This window comes from Carassius auratus, chromosome 36 (assembly GCF_003368295.1).
Source record: "Carassius auratus strain Wakin chromosome 36, ASM336829v1, whole genome shotgun sequence".
Taxonomy (NCBI): Eukaryota; Metazoa; Chordata; class Actinopteri; order Cypriniformes; family Cyprinidae; genus Carassius; species Carassius auratus.
The window spans coordinates 13203673-13222758 of NC_039278.1; positions in this window are offsets into that span (position 1 = coordinate 13203673).

Genomic DNA, 19086 nt, shown 5'->3' on the forward strand with positions numbered 1-19086 from the left:
AAAAACAATATAGTGAAATTTTATTATAATTTAACTTTTCTATTTGAATATATTGTAAAACGTAATTCCTGTGATGCAAATCTGAATTTTCAGCATCACTTCTCCAGTCTTCAGTGTCACATGATCCTTCAGAAATTATTCTAATAGGATTATTTGCTTCTTAAGAAACATTTATGATAATTATCAGTGTTGAAAACAGTTGGTGCTTAATATTTTGTGAGGGTAAAAAAAAACATTTTTCAGGATACATTTCAGGATAACTTTATAACTTTGTTAATAAACCCAAACCTTTAAATGATAGTATCCTGTCTGTGTATAAAGAATACAACACTGACAAATGCATGACACTTCCATCGGCTTTCCCAAAACTCTCTTAAAATGGTCTCAGGCCAGCAGACACTCCATAATGTTGAGCCCTGGTGTACTGCCATATTACTCTTATTTTTTCTGCAGCATTTACAGTATGTTTACTGTGCATAACATGCTATTTTTCCTGTATCCATGTAATACAACCTGGCAAAATATGCAGTGTACAACAGAGCATGTTGTGCTGGGTACTCTATTCTACAATGCAGTCTGTTTGACCTTCTCTTTCCTGTGTGTCAAATGTACTGCTAGTAATATAAGCCAAGAAGAAGGAGGAAAAAGAGAAAGCGAATCGATTGAGAACCCTTAGGATACAGTGGTAATGAAACAACTTCTCTTGGCCATCTGCTGTAACAGGTAGGCTGTAAACAAAGCCAAACAAAGCCAAATAACAGCCCAAGATGGGATCCACCTGATTGTCTGACAATCACAATGATCGCACCTTCAAAGCAAGCCCTCTGTTGTTAACACACTTGACTGAATTTAGACTACCAGTCAAAGTGTGGACAGATTTTTCTGGCTTTGGATTCTTGAATTTGCTGTTTGTGTAAATGTTTTTGAAATTAGTTTTATTAACAAATATAAATTGTGCCTTTTCTTTACAGAATTATTTTTAATGGGAAAAAAAAGTCGGACAGTGAAGAAAAAGCCGCCAAAGCCAAGCATACATGGAAACTCCAGGACTGTTGGAACAGTATCCCATGATGCACCTCATGATGTTATCAAGGTAAAGGGTGACTCCTTTTTAAGAAAATATACTAACGGCCAAAAGATTTTATTTCTTTATTTATTTGGAAATAAATCAAGCTCACCACTGTTGCATTTATTTGAAAAGCCAAAAAATGTTTCAACATTGATGATAATAAGACTAAGCAGAATTTCTGAAGGTTTGTGACACTGAAGACTGGTATAATATACATTAAAATATTAGTTATCGCTGTATTTCTCATAAAATAAATGTAGACTTGGAGAGAGACTTTATTCAAAAACATTATAAATATATGATACATTTTTATTCAGTATTCCATTTATGTGATTCCGTATTTTAGATTACATTAAAATGTAGAAAAGTTCATTACAAAAAAGATAAAGCTACAAAAGCATGAGAGATTTGTGAATAAAGCATCTCTACACAGGCTAATGTTTCACAGGACTAAATTGTTCAGCTATTTTTCTCCCAGCCAGATTAAAGACAAACGGAGTGCATGGAGAAAAAAAGGAAAAAAAAGCTATGAAGATTGAGTTATCGATGAGCCCAAATTCAATTCCCCCCAAAATGAGTGGATATAAAAAAAAAAAAAAGTCTAAATCTGAAAATGCAGCAGGTAGAGAAATGCAGCCACTTTAACCTGAAAGTGGGTTTCCAAATGCGTTTTTAATCAACACCTCAACCCTTAAAGCAAGAAGAAAAGGATAAGATAGTGAAAGGGAGATAAAAGGAAATAAATGGCTCTTTCTTCTTGGCATGGATATTTGGTTTGAAGAGAAGCTGAAAGTCAGATAGGATACCTACACCTAAATACATTTCTAGATTTCTACTGTTAACCTATAATAGTTCAACTGTATGTCATATTCATTTTTAATGCATTCACAGATGCATCATGTCAAAAGCACATTTCCATTATAGGGAAGGTGGATGAAAGCTTTAGGCAGCACAATTTAAGTCCCAGTTCTGTTGATTGAATATTTTTGAACTACCCAATTACTATAAAATACAATTATAGTTTGCATTGATTTTAATTGGATGCACAGTGGACAATCGAACGCCAGGAGCAGAGACTAAATCACTGCTTGTGACTAAATCTCTTTTATTTAATGCCTTGATTAAACCCATCACCCTCCGCACTTAACAAAAGCAAAACAATTTTGATAATGACGATCAGCCTCTGGGGAGGCCAGAGAAGCCAATTAACCTTGGCTGCCATTTACTTTGGGATGAGATCTGAGGGAACTCTAACCCAGTGTGTCATCTGTTATCTGCTACATGATCCCAGGGGGAGAAGCTGGCATAAACCCCGTAATTCATTTTTCATGACACTTGGCAGCATTTTTTTTTTTTAAGTCAGCTGGACTGGTGGACTTTGGAGTGGATGGTGTGATTTCTGGCCAGCGGTCATGAAGCTCGGGAACTTTAAGCATACTTGTGTGTTTTTAACTAGATTAATTGCTGAAGTTGGCAGCTTCATCTGCATTGGCTTGAATGAGTGGCCATTAAACAAGGGAAGGTTTAATGGCATTGCAGGAAAATATCACTCACCTACGAGATTTTATTTGTGTTATTTATTTATACTGATTGAGGTTGTAGACTGGAAACGTAATTCTAAGTCTGGATTTATATACAGAATATTATCATTATATTTAATATAATATTATTATAATATATAGGTCAAATGTGTTACTATACATTTGTTTATTTTATTATTTTTTTGTTTTGTTTTTTTATGCTAAATTCATTTAGCATTTAGCAAGGACGTTAATTAAAAGTAAGGACTTGCGTTGTTTACAATATTTCTTGAGCCTTCATATTATAATGATTTCGGAAAGATCATGTGAAGCTGGTGACTGCAGTAATGATGCTGAATATACAGCTTTGCCTTCAGAGGAACACATACATTTTTTAAATATATAAAAATATAAAACAGTATTGTATATTGTATGTATGTAACAGTAAGTAACAGTATGTATTTTATTATTTTTCATTTGTTTATTGCAAACTGTATTTTGGGCTAATCACTTGTGTCACTGTGTCTGCATTCATTAATTGAATGCATGCCAACAAGTAACTTTCCCTTGGTACACATTCACATGTGCAGTTGTCTGAACACATGACACTGTTTTGTATTCTCAAAGCTGCTAGTAAATCTCAAATTGCAGCAATATTACCTGAGCCTCGGCATACTTCAATTTGCCAACTTGGCAGGCTGTGGGAAATGAGGCTCCACTGTAGCAGAGAGGGGTACAGTCACACCTGTTCTCACACACACACAATTTACATCTGGTGGCCATCGCTTTTTTTCTGCCTGCTACAAGAGTCATTGATTACTCAAGCAGGATAATTGTGTAAATGTACTGCAAAATTGCCTCTGCCTGTGCAGTTGAGTTACTGGAGCTTTTTTTTTTATGTTGCTGACAAGCTACAGGCTCTGTGCTCAGCATGTCTCTGAAACGGCTGGATTTACCGGGCAACATCTTTTCCCATCAGGCATTCCCGCTGATCGGCCCCGCAGGCGTACATAGATGAACCCATCCCCGATGTGTTTTCGCCCGCCTCTGCTGCGCAGGGAAGCATATTTATCATACATGTTTGTTAGGGCTTAGAGTTTAGGGTGTAAATATTCATGATCTACAGTATCAGGCTGCTGCCTGAGAGCAATGCACCATCAGGGAGGTCAAATGGATTCTGCTGTATTGTGGAGTTTGCCATTGTTTGTGCCAGGCAGCATTGTGAGGAGTGTTTTGGGTTCAAGTTAAGCTCAATCAACAACATTTGTCGCACATTTTCCATTAAAACAGAAATTAACTTCTACTCATCAAAAGTCATGGTTAAAATAAGACGTTTATACTGGTAAACAGATCAACATCTGGAAGGATACAATGGCAACACATTGTCATTTCTGATAAAGGAAAGGAGCTATTCTTTAAAGGAGTATGAATTTAAACATGAATGATAATTTGCTGAAAATGTATTCACCCTCAGGCATCTTAGATGTAGATGCGTTTATTTCTTCATTGGAACAGATTTGGAGAAATTTAGCATTATATCATGTTCACCAATGGATCTTCTGCAGTTAATGGGTGCAGCCAGAATGCAAATGAGTGAGCAAGTGATGTAATGCAACCAAACATTTCTAGTAACTGTAGACATGCACATTGGCTTGGAGGAATGTTGACCACAACACTGTTTAAACGAAGTGACGTGAACTTTTGGGTTGTCCTTTGACATATTTGCTGGGTTAAAATTTAAGACTATAACTTGGCCATTCCAAACATTACATTTCTCCTGCTTTACCCATTGTTAGACTTATGTGCTTATAGGTTCTAGGACCTTCTTTATGTTGAGTTTTAGTTCACAGACTTTTTTTTTTTTTTTGTGACTAATAAAATGTTGGTCAACCAAGCCTCTTCTGGCCGACTAAAAGATAGTAGACTTTTAGTGGGCAACCATAGATTTCACACACAGAATGTTAACGTATGATATTAAAGTCATGTGGCTATACTCACTCATTAGACTTTAAGCATGATTTCAAATTAGCTGAAGCATCTGCTGCTAGAGTTTCTTATCGCTCATTAAAAACCTGAAAGGACAACAAGCTATCATCCTCAAATGTACAGTATACTTAAAAGGCACAAGCGGCAAAAATACACATCCATGAAGACATGAATGCCCAAAACATCAAGAGAGTGTATGCTTTTTTGCATAAAAACAGATCAACAGCTCAATTTAAATGGAATTTTCTGCTGCAAGAAAAGAAGAAGAAACTCTTAATTTGGTTAGATGGTTTCCTCAAAAACCAGAGGCAAGTGTTTTTTCTGACCTGTCACATGCTGCTCATGCCAGTGAAGAAGAGATCAGTAAACAGGACAAGGCTTGGTGCTCTTACAGGTGGAAAAATGTGTACTTCAAAGTCCACTGAACAAAGCAATCAGTGAGAGATCTAATAGTGCTTTCACACAAAGCAACACTTCCAGACGCTCCTCAGCTGGAGGTGTTCCCAGAATGCATTGCCAGCCTCATCAATGCAAAACAAAGCTGTCACATTAATAGAACATGCATTAACTGACATGACAATTACAGGTGCCAAAAATATTTACGGTTCTCATAATAGATCCTCAAAAAAGCATTTTTTTTCAAACATTTCAGTGTGTTTTCAATCGCATTAGTACAAAACCCCAAATCACAAAATATACTTTACACAACACAAAGTGCTTAATCTGTTTAAACATTTCATTTACAGTAACTGACTTTCATAATGCTGTTACTATCAACATTTAATTTGCCTCCATTTTCGTTTAGTTTAATACATTTGTCTTTGGTTTAATCTAACTGATATTAATGGTTAATCAGTGAAGCATTTGGTAAACGTATACATTTTTATGGGCGTAGATTCTGTAGAACTGCATGGTTGGAAAATGTGAAAATCTTGAATGTTGAAACAAATTTTTTAAACTGTGGCTTAATATTTATGTAGAAAACATGATTTTAAAAAATCCAGGATTCTTTAATGACTATTTAACACGCTTTTTTTTTTTTTTTTTTGATCGGTAAAAAGTATTAGCTTCTTTCAAAGTATACATTTTCTTTCAAAAATCTTACAATTAATAAAAAATCTGAATGGTATATGCACACAGTTTTTACTCAATCTTTTTGACACATATTCAAAAACAACTATTTTCAAAACGTTTAACACAGTGAGCTGTAATAAAAAAAAAAATGCATTTTCATTAGTGTATTTGTGCATCAATAGTCGAATATCTTTTATAATCATTAAAGAACACCTATAGTTTTGATGTTAATATTTACTTTTACTAAATGCAAGAAAAAAATATGTTGATAGATAATTTGTTATTTCCCCTTCTGACCCCAGACGCTGAGGGGAACGAAACAATAAGCATGTGTTACATTTGGAGAAAAGTGTCAAATCGATTGAGAAAAATTGTAGTCTACATTAACATTTAATATTGCTGTATTTTAATGTTATAATTCGGAGGAACGTGAAAGGATTATTAGTAAGAAAGAATTTTCTGCTATGCTATGAAAATAAGTGTGCTTCTCTGAATATGTTCTTTTGATCAAAGAGACCTGAAATATAAAGGTTTGGGTGCAGAGATAAATGTTTGAGAGATGTAGCACAGGGACTTGTATTAGAGATTTAGACATTTAAATGAGGAAAAGCAAACGCTTTTATCCATGTGATGAGAACCGTCAGCTCCTTCAGGAAATTTAGAGGATGAAGGTTGTGTATGTGCAAAGGTGTTTTTTCTCTTCCACACTGTTTGAACAATGGACATGAATGATCCCTCACATTGCATGGAGAGGTGTGCTCTGATTAAAAAGAAGTGTGCTGTTTACTTATAAAGAGCAATAAAAAGGAACTGAAAATTGCATACAGCCATTTGTTCATAGCAGAATATCATAAAGTCTTGTCATGTTTAAAATAGTTAACCATGAGTCATTGTAAACCTCATGTAAACAAATCCTGGGTTATATTGCTTTACAGTTTACACTGGTCATAATTTGCCTGGGGTTAACAATTAATTATTCATAAACTCTAAATCCCTGTAAGGCAAGTAATTTCACTCGGTAGGCCATCTTTGAATCTCCCCTCAGGCATACAAGTCTCCTATCTCTTTGAATGGGGAAACATTTGATTCTCCAAAACTGTTTTCCAAGCTTACAATTAAATTGTATATTTGAAATCACCAATGAAATATGTCAACAACTGTCTTATGAATGTTGTTTCTTTTGCCATTAAGGCTAGACCAGCCAGTGTGCATGTGCAGTCCTAAACATTTGTCACAGAACACTGACTGTTTCTATAGCAAACTGAACTTCTAATGGCAGCTGCAGTGACGCGATGTCTTTACTGATTACCGATTGGCTCTTTTACTCAAAAGGTGGGGCTTCCTTTGATAGAGCCGCCATATTGAGCATTGCATTTCCTCCCCATTATATAGTCTTTGATAAAATAATGTTTCACACTGTATTCCTAAACCCCATGTTAACATTCTTGTTTGCATATTCACAATGTGTCTGTGACGTCTGTGTCACTGAAAAACATGGCACATGACCTGTTTACATACAATGACTCTAGCATTGCAAATCCTTACCATATACAGTATATTGCAGACCATTGATGGGCAACTGGTGCATATGGCGCACAATGTCTTTAAGTCATATTATACTGGGATGATCAATTTTAAAATGTTTGAAAAGTAAGTCAACTTAGAACATAAAACCTTTTGGGGGGTTTATTGAAATGGGCCAGGAAACCTCCCAGAACTTCCGGTAAATAAAATAATAAAATAGCAATGCCCTAACAACCACCTATATAATACATGCTAGGTTCACTCTTTCACACCCATAAAAATAAAGTGTAGTTAGGCTTAGTTTATAAAAAAAAAAAAAAAAAAAAGAATTAGCAATTGGATGGAATTATCAAATGTCCTTTCCCTCTGAGAGCATAAGAAGGTACTCAATGTGTTCAGTGTGGACCATTCATAAAAACTCAATGGCATAAAAAGTAGCAATCCTAACTTCTTAAAGTTAATATTTGTAGGAATTACTCAAAATCAGCCACTTAAGCTTTGATCCGCATCTCTGTAAACTGCTGATTGGGAGTCTCTTAGGGTTGTACTTGACATAATGGGTTTCTGGGAATTTAGGCCATTTCAAAAGCGTGGTTATGCCTCTGGGGAAATAAAATCAATACACAATTAAAGTATTACAGGAAATGGAAACTCCATTAAGGTGTACTTTGAACCTGAAACTGCAGCACTGATATTTTTAAATGACCAGCAACATAGTTTTGCCAGGCTGTTTTATGTTTGTCAGACTTCTTGTACTGGACTTCTTAACACCATTACCAGCAGTGATTTTAGTTACTGTAATCGGGACTTTGAATCTGTTCAATTCTACTGTATTAAGACAAAAAATTGTTTATTTTATATAAGGTATTTTTATTAGCATTTGCTTGTTTGATAGTCCCATCAGGTTACTTTGAAGCCATTTAATTCTGCTGTACCAAGACAAAAAATAGGGTTTATTTGCTTGTTTGTTCATTTGTTATTTTGAAGCTTAATAGTTATTATAATTTAGTTATAATATTTAGTTATAATATTCTTGAAAATATGTGTTCCAAGGATGACAGAACGTCATGCGGGTTTCAAACGACAAGAAAATAATTATAAAATTTTTATTTGTGGTGAACCACTTTACTTTTTTAAATGAGGGTAATATTCCTTTTCACACGTGATTGTATCTTTAAATTTGCTATAGAAACAGGTGATAATAATATCAAGAGCTATTTAAGGAACATCCAGTCATTTACTATCAATTCAGTTCAGATTAATTTTTTTATTCGATGTGCTTGTGTGTACATGTGTAGCATGGAGAAAAACTAACCAAACTCATAACTGAAATGGCACACCACATAATCAGCCTGTATCCTCTCATCATGATACCATTAAACCCTCTTTCAGCATTTTCAATTAAACCTCAACCTTTTCCATTAAAACACATGCTCTGTAGAGTAGTATGCTATTGCTCTAGCAGATGATTTTCACACAAATGAACATACGCTAATTTCAGTAAAGTCTTTCTAAAGCAACCTGTAGCAATGGCTATGGAGCAAGACTGGTGCTTCATTTATTCTCCAGTTCATAGGTCATGCAGATTTGGGAAAAGGACATCAAACGTTTGCATGATCAGCCTGAATTCATAGCCATTATGCAACTTCCACATCAGGTAATGAGCAAATTATGAGAAGAATCATAGCAAAACATGCTTAACCTTTAAAAAGAGCAAACAGAATTTGTATTTACATTTCATGTTTATATAAACACTCACCAAAGCGACTTTGAAAAAAAAGCAATTACATTATCATATTAATGCCAAATCCCTGGATAGATAGCCGAGTTATCATAATGAAGCAAAGACCCAAATGCCAAGGAAACCCACATATAGTTTCAAGGGTCTTCTAATTATATTACTACCAACAAAGTAAATCACCCTATAAAAGTCTTTAAAAGATCCATAACAAGAAGCACAGTCATTTGAAGTGCACTAAAGTGTGTGGACATGTTAAAGAGAAAAAGAGGAATTCAGAAGTAGTTTTTATTTTGGCCAAGAGTTCAAATACTTTTGAAGAGACTTTTGCTTTAGTAAAAAGAAGCACATCTATTAACTTATTCAGCTAATTAGCAGGGAAATATGTGACAACCCTGGGGCAAAATAGGGATTTGTTCAGAGCTGGTGAAACTATTATGTGATTAGTTTTCAGACTTTCGAATGAGGATATTTGCAAATGTCCTTATTATGAATTTTTAGTGAGGACCAGGCCTGGGCTTTATTTTGTGTTTTGGTTTTTGTTTATGCGCAGCAGTCGTCTGCGAGGCACGGTCGCGCTGTTTTGTATTTATTTTATTATTAGACTTTGAATTGAATGTTGTATACCATTACATAGTTAAACCGAACAATCAGTTCATAATATATTAGTACTACAAGTACAAATTCTACCTCACTAACATAAAGAGCTCATGGACACAAAACATAACATATTTGTTTTTCTGTCATGGTTTTTTTACTTTCCATTAACAGCCCAATCTCACGGCAATTTGTACATATTTTACGAGGTGGCTAATTTGTCCGAATTTGTATGTGCGCACCATAGTGTTTGATTAAAGAAAATGCTTTACTATTCAAACATCAGATATTTATCCTTGCGTTGCGAAAAAGTGAAGATCTGGCTCCTCCAGGCTGTGCGCAGCGTGTCAGTCTGAATGGACAGAGACAGGGTGAAGTTAAAGCCGGGGTCACACTACAGGATTGAAAGACTAGATGAATCAATGTGTTGCTCACACTATACAATAAGATTTGTTCTCATCTGTCGTCGTCATAGCTGCATGTATACTACACAACACAACACTTACAAGGTCCAAACACTACAAAACCAGGGCCATCCTTAGTGGGGTGCAGTTGGTGTGGTCATACCGGGCCCTGCGGCGAAAGCACTGAAGGAAACCACACAGTAGTAGCCTACTGCAAAAAGAGTTTGAGGTGATTAAACAGTACAGTGAAACATGGTATTACATACACAAAATATCATATTTTTTTCGTTTATTTCTAGTTACTGTATTTTCCGGACTATAAGTCACACTTTTTTTCATAGTTTGGCTGGTGTAGCGACTTATAGTCAGGTGCGACTTATTTATCAAAATTAATTTGACATGAACCTAGAGAAATGAACCAAGAGAAAACATTACCGTCCACAGCCACGAGAGGGCGCTCTCGCGGCTGTGGACGGTAATGTTTTCTCTTGGTACTAAATAAATGTGACTTATAGTCCAGTGCGACATATGTTTTTTTTCCTCGTCATGACGTATTTTGGACTGATGCGACTTATACTTAGGTGCGACTTATAGTCTGAAAAATACGGTAATTGATTTGATAGTGTGGCGACAATATCAAACAGGTTCGAAAATATCGTAGCGTCTGTGATAGCTCGAGACAGGTTCGAATCAAGCTGCTGACCTTCTCACACTTAACGGATTCCGCGACCACAACAAGCACCGATTTGGTCACGATCCAGACTTTAGTAGCAGACTGTGGAAATCTGTCCACGACAGCAAAACCCAGCCAAAAATCCTGTAGTATGAGCCCGGCTTAAGAGGTTAAGAGGATCCAATGGCATTACAAAGTTTTACTGACAAGCTCTTTGTAATTCTTTTAATTGGTAATATACAGTACAGTATTTGTAGTAGAATAGAATAATAACAAGCTATTATAGAGAAATTAAGTTTGGATAATTTTTCGTGGCACACCTGACTGGGCTAGGGTATGAAACGCCACCCCTGGTTACACAGTGTTTGGCTGAGGGAAATGTGTTCTGTTGGGAGCAGGCCAGTGGGGAGAGAGAGATCGAATTTGATATTCTTGTCGATTCACCTGTATATTTGTCTGGAACAATCAGGTGATTACGGCAGCAGAGTTGGATGGCAAATCAATGGAATGCCTTTCCCTGTTGTTTCTCTCGATCTTTCTCACCATCTCATCAGGAAGGCCAAATTCAGTTCAGACACTCGAACATACAATGCAATATGCTAAAGGTTAACATAACACAGGTTAACCTTAATCAGATTGCTTGAAAATGTCAGCAGAGGACAGAATCCCGAAACTGCATGAGCTCATTAAAAGAATAGTTCATCCAAAAATGCCGATTATGCAATTTTATGTAATGTTTTCACAAAAAAGGACATACCAGTATCTGTTAGAAATTCATCTTAAGACATATTGTGTATGTGAAGAACATGTTTAAAGGGCTATTTCAGTTAAAAAATATATATTTTGTCATAATTTACTCACCCTCAAGTTGTTCCAAACCTGTATGCATTTCTCTCAGCAGTTGAACCTCAATGGTACGGAGCCCCTGCACATGTCATGCAAGAAAAAATAAATAAATTGTGCGCACGATTTACTAATTTGTTCCCTCACTGTACTAAAACGTGCACACAATTACTATTGCATTCCCTCAATTCGAGTCAACGAAATAGTAAATTATAGTAAATAGTAATCGTGTGCACGTTTTAGTACAGTGAGGGAACGAATCAGTAAATCATGCACAATTTAGCCTTTTTTCTGCATTTTTTTCTGCATGTCATGTGTGGGGCTATAATGGCAGGACACGTGAGAAGCAAAGATGTTTTGACTTTTCATCTTTAATTGAACTATACTGATATATATTTATCCTGTTGCACAATTGATAAGTACAAACATTCCGTTATTCATAAACACTGGGTTCTCGTGAGGTTTATTCATCGTTATGTAAAGCTACTAATTGGGAGCACTGTTACTGTCGGAAGGGCACTGTACCTGGCGTTGCTGCACAAAAACTGGTAAATGAGCATAAATCCTTCTTCATTGTGGCCAATATTTGGTACATTGCATTTTTGGCAGCACTATCTGTAACTATAGCAGCTGCTGGCTCACACTGGTCAAGGATTTTTTTTTTGTATTGTGTTTTTGCATGTGAATTATGTTTCATGCATGTCAGTTGGGCTATTCATGTGTGCATCCTGTCTTTTGCATATTGAGACTCCATATTAAATAGTCTATAGAAAAAGTTGTTGTGCATGTATACGCATTGGCTTTAAAAAAAAAAAAATATTTAAGAGATTTTCTGTAAATGTGTTTAAAGGGGGGGTGAAATGCTATTTCATGCATACTGAGTTTTTTACACTGTTAAAGAGTTGGATTCCCATGCTAAACATGGACAAAGTTTCAAAAATTAAGTTGTACGTTTGAAGGAGTTTGTCACAAGTTTCGGAAAGTTTTTTTCGAGTATGGCTCTGTGTGACGTTAGATGGAGCGGAATTTCCTTAAATGGGTCCTAAGGGCACTTCTGCCGGAAGAGCGCGCGCTCCCGTATAGCAGAGCAATGAGAGCACAACAGACTTCACTGATCAGAGCGAGAGCGTCTCGAAAAGTCACAAAAGGAGTGTGTTTTTGGTTGCCAGGGCAAGACAACCCTGCACAGATTACCAAAAGAGAAACAGCATTAAGGGACCAGTGGATGGAGTTTATTTTTACAGAGCATCAACGGAGTTGTGCAAGTGTTTTTGTTTGTTCCCTGCATTTCGAAGATGCTTGTTTTACAAACAAGGCCCAGTTTGACGCCGTATTTGCACATTGTTTATTTCTTAAGGGTAATGCAGTCCCAACGAAAAAGGGTCACGATCGGGTGTTGGAACCGCAGGCGGTGAGTAAAACTGCTTCAAATATCTCTGTGTTGTTAACTTCGCTATCGGCGTGTAAGCACATCAAGTAAACAACACAAACTGCACTTTCCACATGTACAGCTAAAAAAAAAAAAAAAAAAAAAAGACGACATAAAGTGGAACTTAGACAGTCATTTTCCAAAACCGCTAAGCAAATATATACAGTTTCAGTACATACCACATAGAGATGTGGTTGCTGATGCTGCTCTTGTTAAATTTCAGCCTCTGGATCTGATTCTGGATCATAAATAAACGGCTGAATCTGACTGTTAGCCATGGTTTGTTTTGGATGTTTTTTTCCTCTCGGTAATGTCACAGCTTCCAAACGCTCTCAATGCAAAAGCCTACTGGCGCTTGTGATTCTTTAGCTCCGCCCACACGTCATGCCTCCAGCTGGTCGTGTTTTTCCAGGAAAAATCGGTACAGACTATCTTTCTCTTATGAATATAATAAAACTAAAGACTTTTTGGAGTTATGAAGGATGCAGTACTACTCTATATGTACTCAAGATTAACAGAATATTGAGTGAAAACGAGCATTTCACACCCCCCCCCCCCCCCCCCTTAAATGGAATCCAACAGTTTTGGTTAAAAAAAAGCAAAGGTCTGTATATGCTCATCTTCATTTTTCTCTTCACAGCTCTAACCTAACACCTGCTAATATACCAAGACATTACGTAAATGGCAGACTAGAGATGTTTAATAACTTCATCTAAATACAGCGAGGCAGGGAGTCTTCAATCAGGAAGCCAGCGGTGACATTTAAACAGGCACCTGAGCAAATTAAACCTGGAAAAGGTTAAGCTCTGTTAACAGCATCGCAATGTCAAAAAATCCTGCATAAAGTTACTTTCCCATGCCTCTTTTATTTGAGGTGGGATTCAGTGTGATGGCTCACAAAGCCAGGTGAGCTCTCACACTGTGCTCTGTCTGAAACGAATTATCTGCTTTTAGCTTACTAGGATTTGTAGACAGAGAGTACAGCAAGAGAAATGGGATACTGTCAGTGTGACCCCTTGGGGAGGGTTGTGAATTTGGTGAAATGTCATCCCTTTATGTTCCTCAGAAGGCCTGGATGCAATGAAGACTTTACCCTATAGGCATTTTTGACAAGGTAATTGGGTGCAGGGAAGTTATCCAATTCTAAATGGAGCAAAGTTATAGGATGTTTTAGGTGCAGCAGTGCTGTCAGATCTTTCTAAGCAAACCATTCACATGTGAAATTGATAACTCTGGGTTATCATTTTGAACCCTGGTTTATCTCGTCACATGTACATTTGAGGGATTTGGTGGATGCTTCACAGTTATATTAAGCTATTCTTTTTTTTCAGTATGTACATTCCCTGAAATAGAACCATTACAGCTAGTTATTCATACAGTAGCCAGGTGGCTATTAATCCCAGGTGGTCAGGTTTTGAGATTTCATGATTTCATTCCACACAAGTTGACATTCCTTGCATTGTAAATTAACAATATCCATAACATTAATTGGACAAATACAGCATGCAACAAGCAGACAATCCATTTAAATAATTCCATCCGTGTAAATATATATATATATATATATATATATATATGGAGAGGATTATGTCACTTTATGTATGTATTTATTGTGGAGGAGCATGTCATTTTTAATTAATAAATGAATAAATTGTTTGTTTGTTTATTTATCCAAAAAGGGATATTTACTTATTGCAGAATAACATTATTAGTTTATATTAATATATATGCCAGTTTGTATGTTTATGACATCTATTAATTGCAGGAGAGAATGTTAATATTTATTATTATTATTATTAATTTAATAGATTGACTTATTAGTTGATATTTCCCTCAGATGTTAAAAGCTAAACATAGCACATTAAAAGTTTTTGCATTATTGATTGTTTCTTGTCACATACTTTCCTGTAGCTCAAACAGTAGAACAGTGGCATCGGTCTGATTCCCAAGGAATGCATGAACTGATAAAATGTATACTCAAAATACAATGTATGTTGCTTTAGTTAAAAGCATCTTTCAAATGCATAAATGTAAAATTTAAACATTCATGCTCTGCATACTGTATACCTTTTAGAATATCAAATCAACTAGAAACTTGTAAATTTATAACCAAATGATAAAATTTTGCTGACCTTCTCGCAAAAGCTTAACAACTGTGAAATGTTTCATAACCCACTCTGAAAAAAATATTGGGAGTATAAAAAGATATTAAAATTGGATTAAAATTAAGATATTAATCCAGTGTTAAGATTCAGTAGAGTTACTAGAATCAAATGAGACATCCATGCTCAGTAATTTAATTTCCATGAGATTTCAATGTGGTGTTTTTAAATGACAAAACAACTGGAGGATCTTGAGTAGGAAACTACCTGTTAAAAATTGGGAAGAAAAATAAGAATATATTTAGGCAATATAATCTCAATTGTTTCCACAAAACGGAAATTTTAGCATTATGTTACTACAGGAATTCCTCAAGAAATTTGCCCAAAACTGAGTAAAACTTGCTGTCACACTGATGAATGATGCAATTAAACATTGGCATCTAAAACTCACAACATCTAATTCACCCATTTAACAGGTTAATTGCATGCTGTGGATTTAATGCCATTCTTAACTAAGATATCCGTGAAAGCATTTCCTTTCCACTGTGTTCCTAAATCGTAAGAAAATTAGCCCCCCCCCCAAAAAAAATCAATAGATAAAGTTATAGGGCTGGGCGATATATCTAACGATATGATCATGCGCATCTAGTCAGTAAATCTGGTTCCGTGATTACCGCTAAATCACCATCACCTGCTTATAATTGGAGCGGCATTTAATAGACAGAGCCGTAGATCACTGACAAGCTACGCAATATCGTGTTCATTATCCCAGATGAATCGCCTTCGATAATGAACGCTATATTGCGTACCAGATTTAGCGGCACCAGATTTACTGACTAGATGCGCATGATCATATCGTTAGATATATCGCCCAGCATAGGTAAAGTCATTTGACTTCAGTGACTTCCAATCAAACACCAACCCAAACAAAAACACTCACGCACACTTTTCTCCCTGATGCACAAGCTATGATATCACTTGGCTCCTGAATAAAACATGCGTCCCATTTAGATTCAGCTGGCTTCATCTTGGGGAGAGAGAGATCTGGTCTAATGGAACATAGAAAAGAAGCAATGGCTAGAAATAGTGTTGGAACAAAGAATCGACTTATTGTAGATAATTATGTCAATTATACAGTTCTGAAATCCTGTTTCCTCTTTACAGCAATTGCTTCCGATGAAGATGTCTGGGTGCATTTGAAAATCTCCACTTGAGAAAGTAAACCAGAAACCATCAGCTCAGAGCACCTGCCATGATGGTACTCCTCTCAATCTGCTAATTAAGAGGACAAAAAGTAGACGATTTGACAAGTAGAAGATGTCTAGAACACTTCTCAATCACATATGCCGGAGCATATGTTGAAGAGAAGACATTAATGTGAGAACTCAGTTTCCCTCTCTAAACTTTAGTGAAGAGAAAAGCAACTTTGATATCAGCCGCGTTTAGGTCAAATGAGTGGGCTACCATAATTTCCCTCACCGGATCAATAATATTAATCACAACAATTAACTGGGCTATGTTTGGACAACCAGAAACCTGATAAGCATGGCTGCACCTGTGTTTCTGCACTCAGATCCCTGGCTCTGCACTTGTCGCTTTCCTTTATCCACCCGGAAGGTTTTCTGTGTGTGACACATATTGACGTTTTCCATGCATACTGTCACCATGATAGATTTTCAGTCCTTTGCCATAACTCCCTGCAGTCCTGAACCTCACTGTTTCTATAAGTCTGTCTCTCTTTTCAGCCTTCTTTCTTTCTCATACAAACACAAATTGATCTAAAACGTGCAGGAGTACCGAGTGTCTACGCTAGTCAATCAATGGATCCTATCGTTGAATAACAAAGTCTAACAAGTTCGACTATTCCCACTCAGCATGAATAATTAAAGACGGCTTCTGTTATGGACACAGGCTCTATATTTTCTTTCCTTATACTTTATTTGCACTAGAATCGGCCTCTGGGCACAGCATGATTTTTACACATTGCAATCAACAGACCAAATGCACTGCGGGCTCCACAACAAATATCTGGTTTGATGTAAATCCTTAATTAACAGACACTATACACTTCTGGCCTCCAGCTAGCTGTATCACATCCTATATTTCAAAAATGTAGTTAACATTTTTTTTTTTTATGGTGCTTTCATAAATGCACAACATAATCAATGAACAGGGAGAGTAAAGTCTATTTGGCCCAGTGCGTCTGGATAAATATTAAAGATGTTTATTAAAAGGCTGCTCGGTGAAGAGAAACAGTACTGTGTCATAACGTAATAAGGATGTAACACATTCCAAACTGAAGGGATAAAAACCTAATATTGTGAATATGTCTAAATATTATTTGGAAATTATTTAGTTCCTGATATATTTATTTATTTATTTATTTATTTTCTACTCATTATAGCAATAGGGTATACTGCACTGATGTACTTGTATCATATACTCATTTATTTTCATATTTTAATTAAACTTTATTTTCATTAATTATATCAAATTGTTTATCAATTTGTTTGTTAAAATGGATTTACTTTCAAATTGTAGATATAAAAATTATGGTAGCCCGCTAATTCGATCTGAACATGGCTGATATCAAAGTTAAAAACTAAAAGTTTAGAAATGTCAAATTTGGGAAATGTCATATATATATATATATATATATATTAGCAATATCACAAAAGTAGCCGTGAGATATGGCTGTCAGCACAGCAGGCTGAGTGCCATATATAATGATCGTGTGCCGATACACATCTCATGGCTACGAATGTGATATTGCGTTTATACAAGAGTTCTTTCTGGTCCTTGAATATGATTTGATGATAAGAGTGTGATATGCAAGCAATATCAGAACTAGTCGTGGGAGAAACTAACCATTTCGAGGCTTTGAATAAATTGAACCATTTGCAATTAGACTTCAAATATGCAGCTTGTAATATAGATGACGTCTATTTGAAAGCTATTTAAGTTTATTTGTGAGCTTCAAGGCGTCAGCGGCTGTTCAACACTTATGAACCCACAGAGAGCAGCCTCTCCTTGGCCAGATTTTCTAGAATTCACTGCTAGCTCCGATGTCTCTATAGTGGTTAAACATGATATTGGTTTGGATAAATCTAACTGGCAATCTTTGGTCTTACTAATCTATTATTTATTCCAGAGCAAATAGTTTTGGCTGAGGGCAGAATCTCATCACGTTATATTTTATGTAATTTTAATGATGTATTTCAGAGCGCTGACTTCGTAATAAAACAGTAATTTAAAAAAAACAGATGAAAGGATAGTACAACAAAGACATTGCTTTCCTCATTGAAATTCAAACTAATGTTTTATTGTGAATATGAGAATGAGCTGAAGAATGAATGCTGTATCAGATCCAGGTAATCACACTTGCTCAGTCCATTTAAAGACAATCTGTTGTTGCTTTTCTTTTGAATTTACACACTCGTGTCATCAAACTGTTGTATAAATGCAATATCACACTCACAGCTGTGAGATATGGCTGTATATCGGCACCGATAAAGGCCAGTAACATCAAAAACCAATACGATACCCCCAAACTGAACTTTTAAATTATGAAATGTAATTACTACATTACTAAGAGTAATGGGTATTATAATATCCACTTTGCAATGCATTTAAACATTCAATATGCCTTATTTAAAACGTATTAGTTTATATTTATGTTTACATATGTATAAAATATGTACATATGTATTAAAATTAATCAGTTTATTGGGAAATTAACTAAAACATGTATGTTTTTTTTTTTCTGTCCTCATTGTTCTGGGTTGGCATTCCCCAAAACATCAATGCTTTCTTACAACTAATATTACTAAAGATGTCTGAAATGTCGTTTACCAAACGTGTGTGCGTGTGTGTGTGAGAGAGAGAGACAATTACCGAGGACAATGTCTGCGGAGTTTACTGCCCTGCCGCGTGACGTCATGTTTTTTGTTGAAGATTATCATTGAGGAAACTAATTTGTCAAATCCAAGCCTCTTCGATTCCTCTCTGAGAACTTTTTGAATGTGTGTCCCATTGTTCTTTGCCATTTCCTTCTTTCGCTTCATTTGAAAGACTCCACAGAGGAAGAGATGCTTTCAGGGAGAAGACGAATTGCTGCAGCCCTCGAG